Here is an 11,931-nt window from a genome sequence, read left to right as displayed (position 1 = left end):
ATGTGTACATTAAATTTTAAAATTTTTTGCAGAAGCATATTGAAGTTTTTAATATGTGTTGTTTTTGTGATTTTTTTTTGTGTCGTAGTAAATAAAAAATGCGAGCAACAGAAAAATAAAACTTGATTAATATTTTATATTATGCGTTTATTTATAAACTATATTTTTCTCAATATTATTATCACAAAGTGTTAAAGGTTTAGTAATAATTAACATGGCGTATAAAAATATAACAAAAGAAGCTTAGTAAATGATTCTAACTTTCAAATCTAGTTTCACTTAAATGTCTGTAGATCAGTAACAATAGTTAATGAGTAAAGTTGTTTAAAATTATTAATTTACAAAATCGTACAGAAAATTATCAATTTACAAAATCACACAAAAAATTATCAATTTGACAAATCATTCAAAAAATATTTACATTCTGAAGAACTTAGTGACGTCATTTCAAATAATTTCTGCGTTTTATATATAAACCTTGACACAACCACTCCTTTTGAAATAAAGTGAAACACATAATAATATTAGTCACTATACAGGGGCCAACAGTATTTAATTGCTATTGGAAGCAACACAACTTGTTTATTTTCTATCTAACTCCTCATTTTGTTTTTAAATGCTTAAAAGAACCTTTTTTTTATCCGTATTTTAACTTTTTTATTGCCGTTTAGATATCGGTCTTAATACAATCACTTTTATCACTTCAAACATCATGAAATCGTGCCTTAAATATTTAAATGACTATAAAGAGAAACAATTTTTTTTTTCTAATTCTACTAGAATGAAAATACATACTTTTATAATTTATAGGTTTATCAAATATAAGGAAAAGGTTTTTGGTTGAAGTTATTGAAAAATCATAAAATTAACATAATCAGGGTTCGTGCGCGTCAGGCTAAGTCAGGCTAAATCAGGCTAAATCAGTTTTTTTGAAAAAAGTTGAAAAACGTCAGGCTAAATCAGTTTTTGTGTTTAAAAATTTGAGAATCTCAGTTTTTGTCAGTTCAAATGTATGAAATTTTTAAATTAAGATCAAATTGAGATGTGAATTTATTTCTAAATAAATATTTAGTTATTAAAGACAAAATCAGTCAGTATTTGTAAAAATAAGTGCTTAAAACCTTTTGTTGAATCTCTAAAATAATTTTAAGAATCTTCATTATTTTGTTTTTAGTAGATTATATACGTCATAATTATAAAAATTCATAAAAAAGTACAGTTTAAACATTACAGTTTAGTTCAACAACTTGACTGTTTGTTTGAATTTGTTTACATGAGCTTTGTTTTTCAGAGCTTAGTTGGTTAAACTGTTTTAATTTCTAATATAAAGGCTTTATACCAAATACTTTATATATTAATACTCTTAGCAGTTTGTTCATATATTTTATTTTCTGTTTATTCAAAGTTATTAGAGATATTCACAAGACTAAAAAATTACTTATGTAATATCATGGTTATTTTAATTAGTTATTTTAAAAATTAAGAAGCTTTAATGATAACATAAAGTTTTTGAGAGATGTGTTTAATTACATTTTGTTTTTCTTTTACAGACTTATTCACATTTCTGTTTTAATAAAATCTTCTGGTCCAGTCATGTAACTTATAATTGACGAATTAAAGTACTAATTGACACGAACCTTGTATATGGGTGATAAGTGGTGGATGTAACTAAGCCCCAAAATTTAATAAAGGTATGAATTCATTGAAGCAGAAATTATAATGACCAGTTAAAAATATTCAAGTTGCTGGGTAAGGGATTCATAGATGTTGAAAAATATTTCATTTATATTTTTATTTTCTTTAAAAGTAGTTATGTGAATACTTTTATTGCGTTAATTTGCTAATTAAGACCCCCCGATACTTAAAATGCCTTCTGAAGGTGATTTTTTCTACTTTGAAAAAATGTCAGGCTAAATAGGTCTTTGTCAGGCTAAATGAAAAGGAATTTCGCGCACGAACCCTGATAATACTGAACTCCTAAAGCCGCTGAAATAAATTAACTTTTTGTAACAAGTAAACAAGCGCGTCGGCAAATTGGTGTCCATAACCAAATTTGTATTAATTTATATATTTTATAAGTTGTACTATTCTACTTTAATAAAGTTAAATTAATCTGTTCGACAAACCAAGATAATTCTTAAAGTTTTACTCATTACACACTTAGATACACACTAAGTATGATTTACTTTCATTATTATGAAATAGTCTTGCGATATTTCGACAATGAAAGAGAAATCAATTGTTATGGCTTTTAAGTAACTACCTACAGTAAAAAAATAAATTGTTCAAACATTTAGTAGTTTTTCAAAACTAGTAACATTTCATAAAGCTTAAAAAACCTAAGTTAGACAAATTACATAAGTAAACAAAATTAGCTTATTTCCACTAAAAAATGAGTTATAAATACTTTGGTTATAAATACTTTGAATTTGTTATTTTAACTTTACTTAAGATGTTTAATACGTGTGTTCTTAGCTTTTGTAATTTATTAAAATTTATTAGAAATAATGAAACACATTAACCCAATTACTAAAAATATAAGTACATCATTTTAAAAACTACAAACAGTGAAAAGCATTGTTTTAGTATGTCAGTCTTTTGAAGTTTTAGTTTTTCTAAGTAGTAAATATTGATGCAAAAAAAAAAAGAATTCTAAATATCTCTATTAGTTTTTGTACCATAAACTTTAAGTAACTAGTATGGTGACTTTAAAAATAGACTACTGCAAATAAAAACATAAACTAAAAATATATGTTTGATAATACATATGAATTAGTTTCGTATAAACTATTGCTAATGATTCTTAACTCTGAGTATATTAACACACTGATTTGTGTTTTAACTTCCTTTATTAAATAAGAAATATATTGCTACCATTAAGTAAATTCAATCTAATAATAATTGTTATTTTATAGCACACTCATGACATTTGTACTTGTTAATGTCATCTGGTGGATATTTTCTGAGATGCTTGTGATTTCTGCACTGCCAAACTTTGCAATCTGGACACCTGAACATTAAAAAATAAAATTGTTAGAAGTTTTAATTTGTAAAGTTTACACTTATAAAGCTATCTTAATTTTAATGTGCACTTGAATTATTTACTAATATAATAATAACTTTTGCATTGCTAAACTTTACATTATGAAAATCTGTAATTGTTACTTATGTTAATTATTGTAGTTAACACTGATAATTTAATCTTAATTTAACTGCAAAAATCAAAAAACTTTAAATAGAATTTAATTACAAACAAATCGTCTCACAAACATTTTTCTAAGTTTTGTTGTTTAATAATTACAGTAAAATACTGGTAAATCTATCTTCATTTTACTGTAAAGAACAAATCAGGCTTAAATAAATTTTAATTACGTAATACATCTTTGAAAAAAATGTATAATTTTAAATTTAGGGAAAAATTAGTTATTTTTTAATTTGAATCTACTCTCTAACTTAAATTTAATAAAACTTTCCTAAGAACTATAACATACGTTATAAACGTAAGTGTATAATAAAATTGTTAAATATAACAACTACTAGTAATAGTATAAAAAAAGTTTAGTTTTGTTTAATCTTTTTTTATAAATAACTTACTGGCACATATATTCTTTTGGAAGTTCTTTTTTACAGAACTTGAAGAACTTGCATCTTACTAGTTCTGTACTTGAAGTTTCTAGATAAAAGTTATTAACTGGTTTATTTCTTGTCAAAACAATAAGCATAATAAAGTTATTGTAATTTCAAATTTTATGTAATTGTAGCAGTTTCCTAAAAAAAATTGTATTTATTAAAATATTGACACTTATGTATGTTGTTAGGAAGTAACTAAAATTGATTTATTTTGACAGATATAATAAACAGTTGTTAAAACAACTTACAACTTTCAACTATCTTTTAGTCAATCAAAAAAAATATATAGTCTTTCTAAACAGTACTTAGCCAAAAATTACCAAAATTTTTAAATTTTTAAAGTTTTGAGATGCTTCTATTTTAAGCTATAACTTGTTAAAAATCGATATATAAATTAAACTGCTTGTAATGTTACTCAGATGTCAAATAAATCCTTCATTACGTTATTAATGATCATATACAGAATCATTACAATTTCTAGAGAAGTTGTTTTCTAACTTTATCAAAATCTAAGTACATTAAAACAAAAAAAAAATTTAAACTAACAACTTTGTACAAAAAATTCAAAAATTATAAATACATTTATAGATAAAATGCTTACAGTTTTTGTGTTGCTTCTTTATTACTAACTCCGAATAATGTAACTAATCGTTTAGTATACACTAGAAATTATTTAATCTAATGATTTAATTTATAAAAATAATTACAACTACTCCTTTATTAAAAAGTTATAGAATAAAATTTATTCTACTGAAAATTGAAAAAAAAAGCCTTTTACTACGTAAAAGTTTTGTTTGTTTTTAATTGGCGTAATATAACTTTTTAAACATGAAAGTTTTAATCAAAAACTAAGAACAAATTTTACTTAAGTAATAAATCACAAAAACTAACCACTGTTAACTGAACATTCAGTTTCTGACTTATTAAGAACAGAATAAATTCCGTTTTTGTCTTTAATTATGGTAATTTTTATAGGCTCCTTTTTCAATGAGGTATTTTCATTCATTTTTAGAAATATATTAATATGCTACTAAAATAAACATTAAATCATATTATAGTGATTTAAGCTTGAACAAAATTATAGATAGTTCAACAACAAAAAAAAAATCCTTTAAACTTTAAAGGCTGTGTAATTTATAACTTGTCTAGTATAAGTTTACAAGGTTTGATCATACTAATTCGATCATCAGACCTTAGGCTTTCTGTAAACTGAAACCGGTTTCGTCCTGATTAGGACTCATCAGTCAGTCACAACCGAAATAATATGATTAAATCTTGTAAACTTGAGCCTGTCTCACGGCATATTAAAGTTCAGGGTCTGATTTAGTAGACTTTCGCCAATGTTTTTGTTGATTGTCTAGTATAAATATAATAGACATCTTCATTTTGTGTACAAATCACATATTTAAGCATTTTTTTAAATGTAATCAAAAATTTCATTTAATATTTAAATTATATGCATTACAAAAATAAGTTCTTACCAGATTAAAGGTTTAATGACTTAAATCAAATCGTAGGTATTTTCGTGCTTACTGAAGCTCATATTATTATGAAAGTCTTTATTACTTTTTAAAGTTAAAGCTGTAAGTTAACATTTTTCTAATTAGCTTAATTCAGTATGTTTTATAAAGAATCAACCGCTTAGTTTAAACTTCTTTTAAGCCATTTATATTCTATATAAATAAATAAGTTTTATGTCAAGCTTAACCAATTTAAGTATTATTTCAACTTTATTTTAATAATATAATTAATATTAAAAGAAAGTACTAGTTTATGTCTTAAACGGCTAATTTTAAGTAAAGCTTTACAATTTTCAAATTACCGAAAACAAAACTACGACCTTTTTTCTTTTAAACTTTGTATATAACAAGTATAAAACACTCTTTACAGTTTATTGCATATTTCTCTACTTTTTATTAGAAGCTTTCAGTAGAAAGGAAATAAAATTATAAGTAGTTTTTTTACCTAGAACTATAAAAATGTTAACTCTAATAAATAATCAGGGTATAGTGATCATTAGTTAAACTAAAGCAGTATTATAGAAACAAAATGGATAATTTAACTAAATAAAGACACTTTGTAATTAGTTTTTTTTATTTACACATATCTGGTTTCTTTAAAAATATCGAGATAGCCTCTAACTTTATGAGATCAAAAACACTATTTCAATGATGAATTATTTCATTTATAGATATATCATATTTCCTAGCACATTGTTGATTATCTATTATCCTTGGCATGACGTTAAACTGTTCTGATGTACGACTCGATAACCAAAAGGTTTTTTGTACACCAGGTCCTCAGACCAAACATTTTAAGCGTTTTTTTTTTGTCGTTCAATAAACAATAATAATGTTAAATGTTCTGCAACTGAAAATTTTTTAGGTGCATTTTTAGTTGCCGTTGTCTTAGTTTCAGCTTCTTTTTTAATAAAATTAAACTCACAAGCAAGTAAATGTTGTTTTATCTTGTTTCGGAATGCCTCGACGTTTGACCGATATAGCTTCTTTCGCAGAAGCATATCGCGGTGAACACTCGGTAAATTTATTTAAAAACGAATGTTGTAAAATGTTTTTCACTGTTTTCATAACGTGCTTTCCAGTATTTAAAAAAAAACAAATAGTTTTTTATTAAAAACAAACACATTTTCATTTTTAGGAGTAAAACTCCGTTTGAATTAGTATAAAATCAGCGCTTTTTCTTAAATGTGCTAGTTCTAAAAACCATCTGTCGCAGAACACTTTTATAAACTGTGGGAATTATCGTCCAAGTCGTGGAGAATCAATCACTCAAGATATTAAAGCATTTGTTGTTATTCATAAGTAACTAAGAGTTCGGAATTCACTACAATTGTTGGGCGGTAGTTAGTATAAATTCGAGAAAACTGTTAGTTTATTTTACGTACTTTTCACTCACGTGTTGTAGTTTTTGCATGCACTAATTCCTCTTCTTATTTTGTAAATATTTTCACAACTAAAAAAAAAATATATTTTAGCTTAACCTTATTTCAATTAAAATTATTAATGTCAAAAGTTCAAAATAAGGATAAAATAAAACTTAAAAAGTTGTCGTTACAACAAATAACGACTAGATTGAATAAGAAGAAAATGCAAACCAGGACAGATACGGCAGGTAAAAAGCAGATATCTTTATATACAACACAAATTTTGTTTAGGTATGGTATCGGATCATTCAACTGCACTTTTAATAAAAGTCTGAGTTTGTTTAAGAAGAACTTGAATTTAAGACAATGGCAACCAAAAACGCAGCTAAAAGATCTACATGACCGAATACAACTACACTAAAAACAAAGAAGATTTTTGTCCGAGATCACAGAAGCTGTATTTCTGTAAACGAGATGCTAACCATGAAGTTTAAAAGCATATTTGGCAACGAAGCATGTTTGTGAAATTGACGAATCTCAACGTGAAAAGTCCACACTCCACAGCCATCTGAAAGCGACTACGTGTAATTAAACTAGTTTTACTAATTTATACTAATTTTAATTAAACTAGTTGATCAAAGTTTTGTTAAAGAAATAAAAAAAATTACTAGCAAATTATTAAAAAACAATCTTAAAAAACTTGTATAACAAAAACCCATTTAGTTATTTAAGTTTTTTGCATATTTGTCTTGCCTACTTATGTAATAAGTTGTGAAGTTTTTGTTATTGATAGTTAGTTCTTGTAGAATAAACTTAAATTTATGTTGTAGATGTATTTAACTTAAAACATTGATAATAGATAAAATTATATAAAACATAGAAATTATTAAAATTCAATGAAATACTAATAAGGTAAACATTAACATAAATATAAACACAATGACAGTAAATTCCTCAATTTTTACTTTACACGATTTTAAACAAGTATTACTAAAACAGATTCTTATTTTAGCTTGATATTTTAATTTACTTGTTAAAGTTTTTTGAACATTGTTGTTAGTGTTAAATTTCAATAAATTACTGATTATGTCAGCTCATATACCAATATTTTTTGACAAAGAAACTTTTTAGTGATACTGCAATTTTTTCTTTGCATTTATTTGAAAAGTTATGTTGCTCATCTTTGTGGATGCTTATATTTACTAGAGCTTAAGTAATTAATTGTATATCTAAGTGTAATTTTAACCTTATATAGATAAAGTTTAGATGAAAAAAACAAGTTATACAGTAATCTTGCTTTATTGTACTAACATATGTTTAAGTGTGTTAACGGATTAACACACTTAAACATATATTGGTACAATAAAGGAAGATTACTGTTTGATTTGTTTTTATTATATTTTTCAGTGAATTTGTTTCACTAGGATCTCTTATTAACAAACACTTAAGTTTATATATTGAATAGTTAAAGTTTAGATATAAATTACAACTTTGTAATTACTGAAGAGTAAACCAGCTGTTTAACAACTCAATTTAAAAGCTTTTACTTAGTTCCAAGATTTTGTTTAGAGCTTTCAATATTACAATAGATTTTTGAGACTTTGCAGCTTAGAGCCTGAGAGTACAGTTTGATTCATATAGGGTTAACAAAAGCCTAAAATCCTGGAAAAGAAACCTGGAGTTTGATAATTTAGAAAAAAGTAAACCTGTGAAAGCCTTGAACTTTTAACTATTTTCCCATGTAAAATAATGAAATTTAAATTAGATACAGAGTCAGTCAAAGACTACAATAGGGTACTTTTGGGAGGCACATAATAAAAAGGCTAAAAAAAACTATTTCACTTAAGATTTTTCTTACCTTTTATTGAGATAATAACATCAAATCTTTAGGAACTACATATTTCTTGTCGTTACAAAATTTAAAAAAATGGCATTAAATATTTATAATAGGAACCAATGTTATTTTTAGTAAAATAAATGTTAGATCTATTTATTAACTAAATTTTGAAAAGTTGAAAAAATAATTAAAAGGACTTGAACTTTTTAGGATGACTCAGGAATAACAATGCCAACACTGGTAACAACAACTATGCTCAAAATTAAATCATGTACAAAATACTAAACCTGGTTTTCTCAAACTTTTTTTTGACAAGGCATTTTTTAAAGAAATTAAAAACAATAGTCCGCTTTTACAATTTTCCTCAAAAACTACCATTTAAACTTCTTAAGACCTTTTCTTTGTCTCATCATCATCAACTTTAAAAAATCCATTGAAGTTGGCCTCATGTCCCTCTTTACGGCTTGTGGCTTCCTAATTTTCATTTTCTTTATTTTCCATAATAACTAGTATTTTAAAACTACCATTATAAAAGCCCAAAATCTATCTTATTGCTTTTCATCAGTAACTCTAGAATATCTAGTGTAAGTTTTATTTGTACATAAATGTAACCCCTATGGCCAATATACTGTCCATGTCTTTCGCCACCCCCCTTTGCTGCTCATGGTCCCCTAAATTTCTGTAATGCCCCCAACTTAGTTTAGTTTGAGGAACTCTCTACTAGACTAAGTAAAATGTAGTGATTCAAGAGATGATTTATGCAAAAAAAACTCAGGTTTGTTGTTTTCTTGGGATTCTGAGACTGTTAAGGTTGCCACAATCTCATAATAACTCCGGCTAAATTAAAATTCAGGTTTTGTTTAAATCTTTTTTGAAATCTTCAGGCTAGTTTTTATATCATTTCAAAATCTCATGCAAATTATAATTTTTTAAGTATTTTGTTTTTGTTATTTTATTGGATATAAAGTTATTCAGTGTTAGTATTATATATTTTTAAGCCTGGCTAAAAGTAATTTGTAGCAGTCTTTTTAGCTTCTTCTATATTCTTACTTCAATTCCTTTTCAACTTGAGCTAGTTTGTTTTAATTCTGATACTTTTTTTCACTCAAGTTTGCATTTTTACTTCAAAAAGCTGCAATTTTGTTGTTCCTTATTTGAATTGAGTCTTTATTTTATAAACTTGCCATAAATAAGTAAAAAACAAGATAGACTTCCTATGGTCTTAAATATTTATTTATATTAGTTATCTGAAATATTGCATTTTTTCATATGCATTGCATGTACAAAAAACGAAAAATCTTAATAATATATCAGTGATTAAAATTTATATTTAGATCTGGTAATATTAAAATTAATAATTTTTGTTGCTTTATTCATATACAAATAAAACTTATCAAGAATTGAAGTATTTAGTTTAGTTAAGTTTTAACAAAATCCATACATTTACTTGAAATTATAAATCAAGTTAAAAAAAACTATCATAAAGTTAATTAATATAATGGTTTTGGTATTTAACATATTTAACTTCAATGAAATAAAGCATTAAGATTTTAAAAAACTAAAGCTATTATTTATTTTTCTATCCAAATAAGTGTGCAATGTAAAATTTTATAATGATATTAATAGGAGTAATCAGTTGACTTCTGTTTAAACACTAGTGAGTTACGTTTTGAAATTATTAATTTTTCGTTGCATTTTATCAAAATAAAAAAAAATATTTTTGTTAACTGTAAAATACGTAGTGTTTCAACGACTGCTACGCACAAAGTTTCGTATTACTCAAAATGTTACCTCACAATCAACTCTACAACAACAACTCTTTGATGAAAGAAGTTTGGGATGTTGAAAGTAACCGATATTGTGGTGAATGCCTTAAGCCACTTGAACTCAAGGAAGCATGTGTCTTGCTTGATCCGGCAGTGATATTTTTGTGCAGTGAGTGTACACAACTTCACGAGAGAAAATTTGGTAAAAGTGCTAAAGAAGCTCAAAACGATTTGCAACAGAAAGGTAAGTTTAGTTTTAAATATATACTTGTACCCATGGTATTAATTTTAACAAACTGTTGTTTTTATCAGATGGTAGAAAAGGAAAACTTATTTTGTCTAAAAGTAGCCAAAAATTATTAACTAAAGATCAATTTGAGATGCTAAAGGTTTCTGGTGTGAAAGAGTGAGAAAGACGTGCTTCTTTTCCAATTTGGTTGGCGTGTCCTTCACCTTAATCTAGCATGATATACAAGGTAACCAGTTTGTAATAAAATGTTATAAATATGTTTGTCCATGTATGCATACATATATTAATCTACTCATAATTTTGTTGAAACAAAAGGACTCAGATTGTTAAACTTAAAGTAACTAATTAAGAAATTGGTTTTAATATTTAAGCAAAACTAGAAGAAATCTGAATAGCATTCACTACAGCCTCAAATGATTACCAAGTTTTTTATTGTTAACTATTAATTTTTAAAACCAAACAAGCTGTTTAATTATTTTTGTTTACAAAAGAATTGTTTTGTAGGATCTGTGGATTAGCACTACCAGATACGCTGAAATTCCCAAGCAGCCTGTTTCATTGAAAAAGAATATCAGAGTAAAACTCAAGGGACGAGCTGCTAATGAAGGTTTTCTTATTAGATACATTCAGGGTGGCCAAAAAACCGGAAAACAAGAAGTAACCTGGAAAAAACAGGAATTTTTAGCAATTTTAACATGTTCCGGAGCAAAAGCTCGATTTGTCACATAAAATCTATCAGATAAATAAAAGATTTTGTCAACAAAAAAAAAGTTAAAACAGCTTTAAATTATCTTTTAATGTTTTTATACTATTTAAATCATTTTTTACCTTAATTTTAGCTTAAAACTAAATATAGACCCAAAAATGTGTAATTTTAAAAACCTTGAGGAAATTTTGAAAACCTGGACAAAATTTTCCAAAAGCATTTAGCAACCCTGTACATTACAAATTTTATATGACTTTGAAAAAATTCCAAATTTAATTAATAGATGTTTATGTTGCCGGTGTTCAAAACAAGAATACGCTTGTGGTCACTAATTAAAAACTAGATGGTCATAAAACGCTGTTCCTATTAATCACATTGAGAGCTACATTTTGAATGAACTGTCTTACCAGTTTAGTGTACATATAACCTGGAGAGTTGAAAATGGTTAGTTTATTTAAACAAGTTCCCACTAATAAAAATACACTTATAAACTTTTTCTGGTTTTAGATTTGAACAATGTCAAATTTATGTGCTTACATACTGAAGACTTCGATAGTGCCTACAACTTGGTATGTCTAATTTCATATTTTAAAGAAGCCATTTATAAGATTTATAAATATATATTACTTTTAAGTAAAAATAAATATTTCATTTGTTTTAATTTCAAAAATTCAACACACATAAGTTTTCAAGTTTTCCATTGAACTAACTTCAAGTATGTTAAAGTATAAAACTTATAAAAAAATTAAATTTGTTTAAAGGTGAAACTTTTGATTGAGAAATTGAAAAGGAATCGTCCATTTAAAAAGTTAAAAAAACAATATCAAACTAAAGTATAGTTTTGTTAACAAACAAATG

Source organism: Thalia democratica, chromosome 1 (genome assembly GCF_965202585.1).
Source record: "Thalia democratica chromosome 1, ktThaDemo2.hap1.1, whole genome shotgun sequence".
NCBI classification, from domain to species: domain Eukaryota; kingdom Metazoa; phylum Chordata; class Thaliacea; order Salpida; family Salpidae; genus Thalia; species Thalia democratica.
This window is presented reverse-complemented; position numbering follows the sequence as displayed.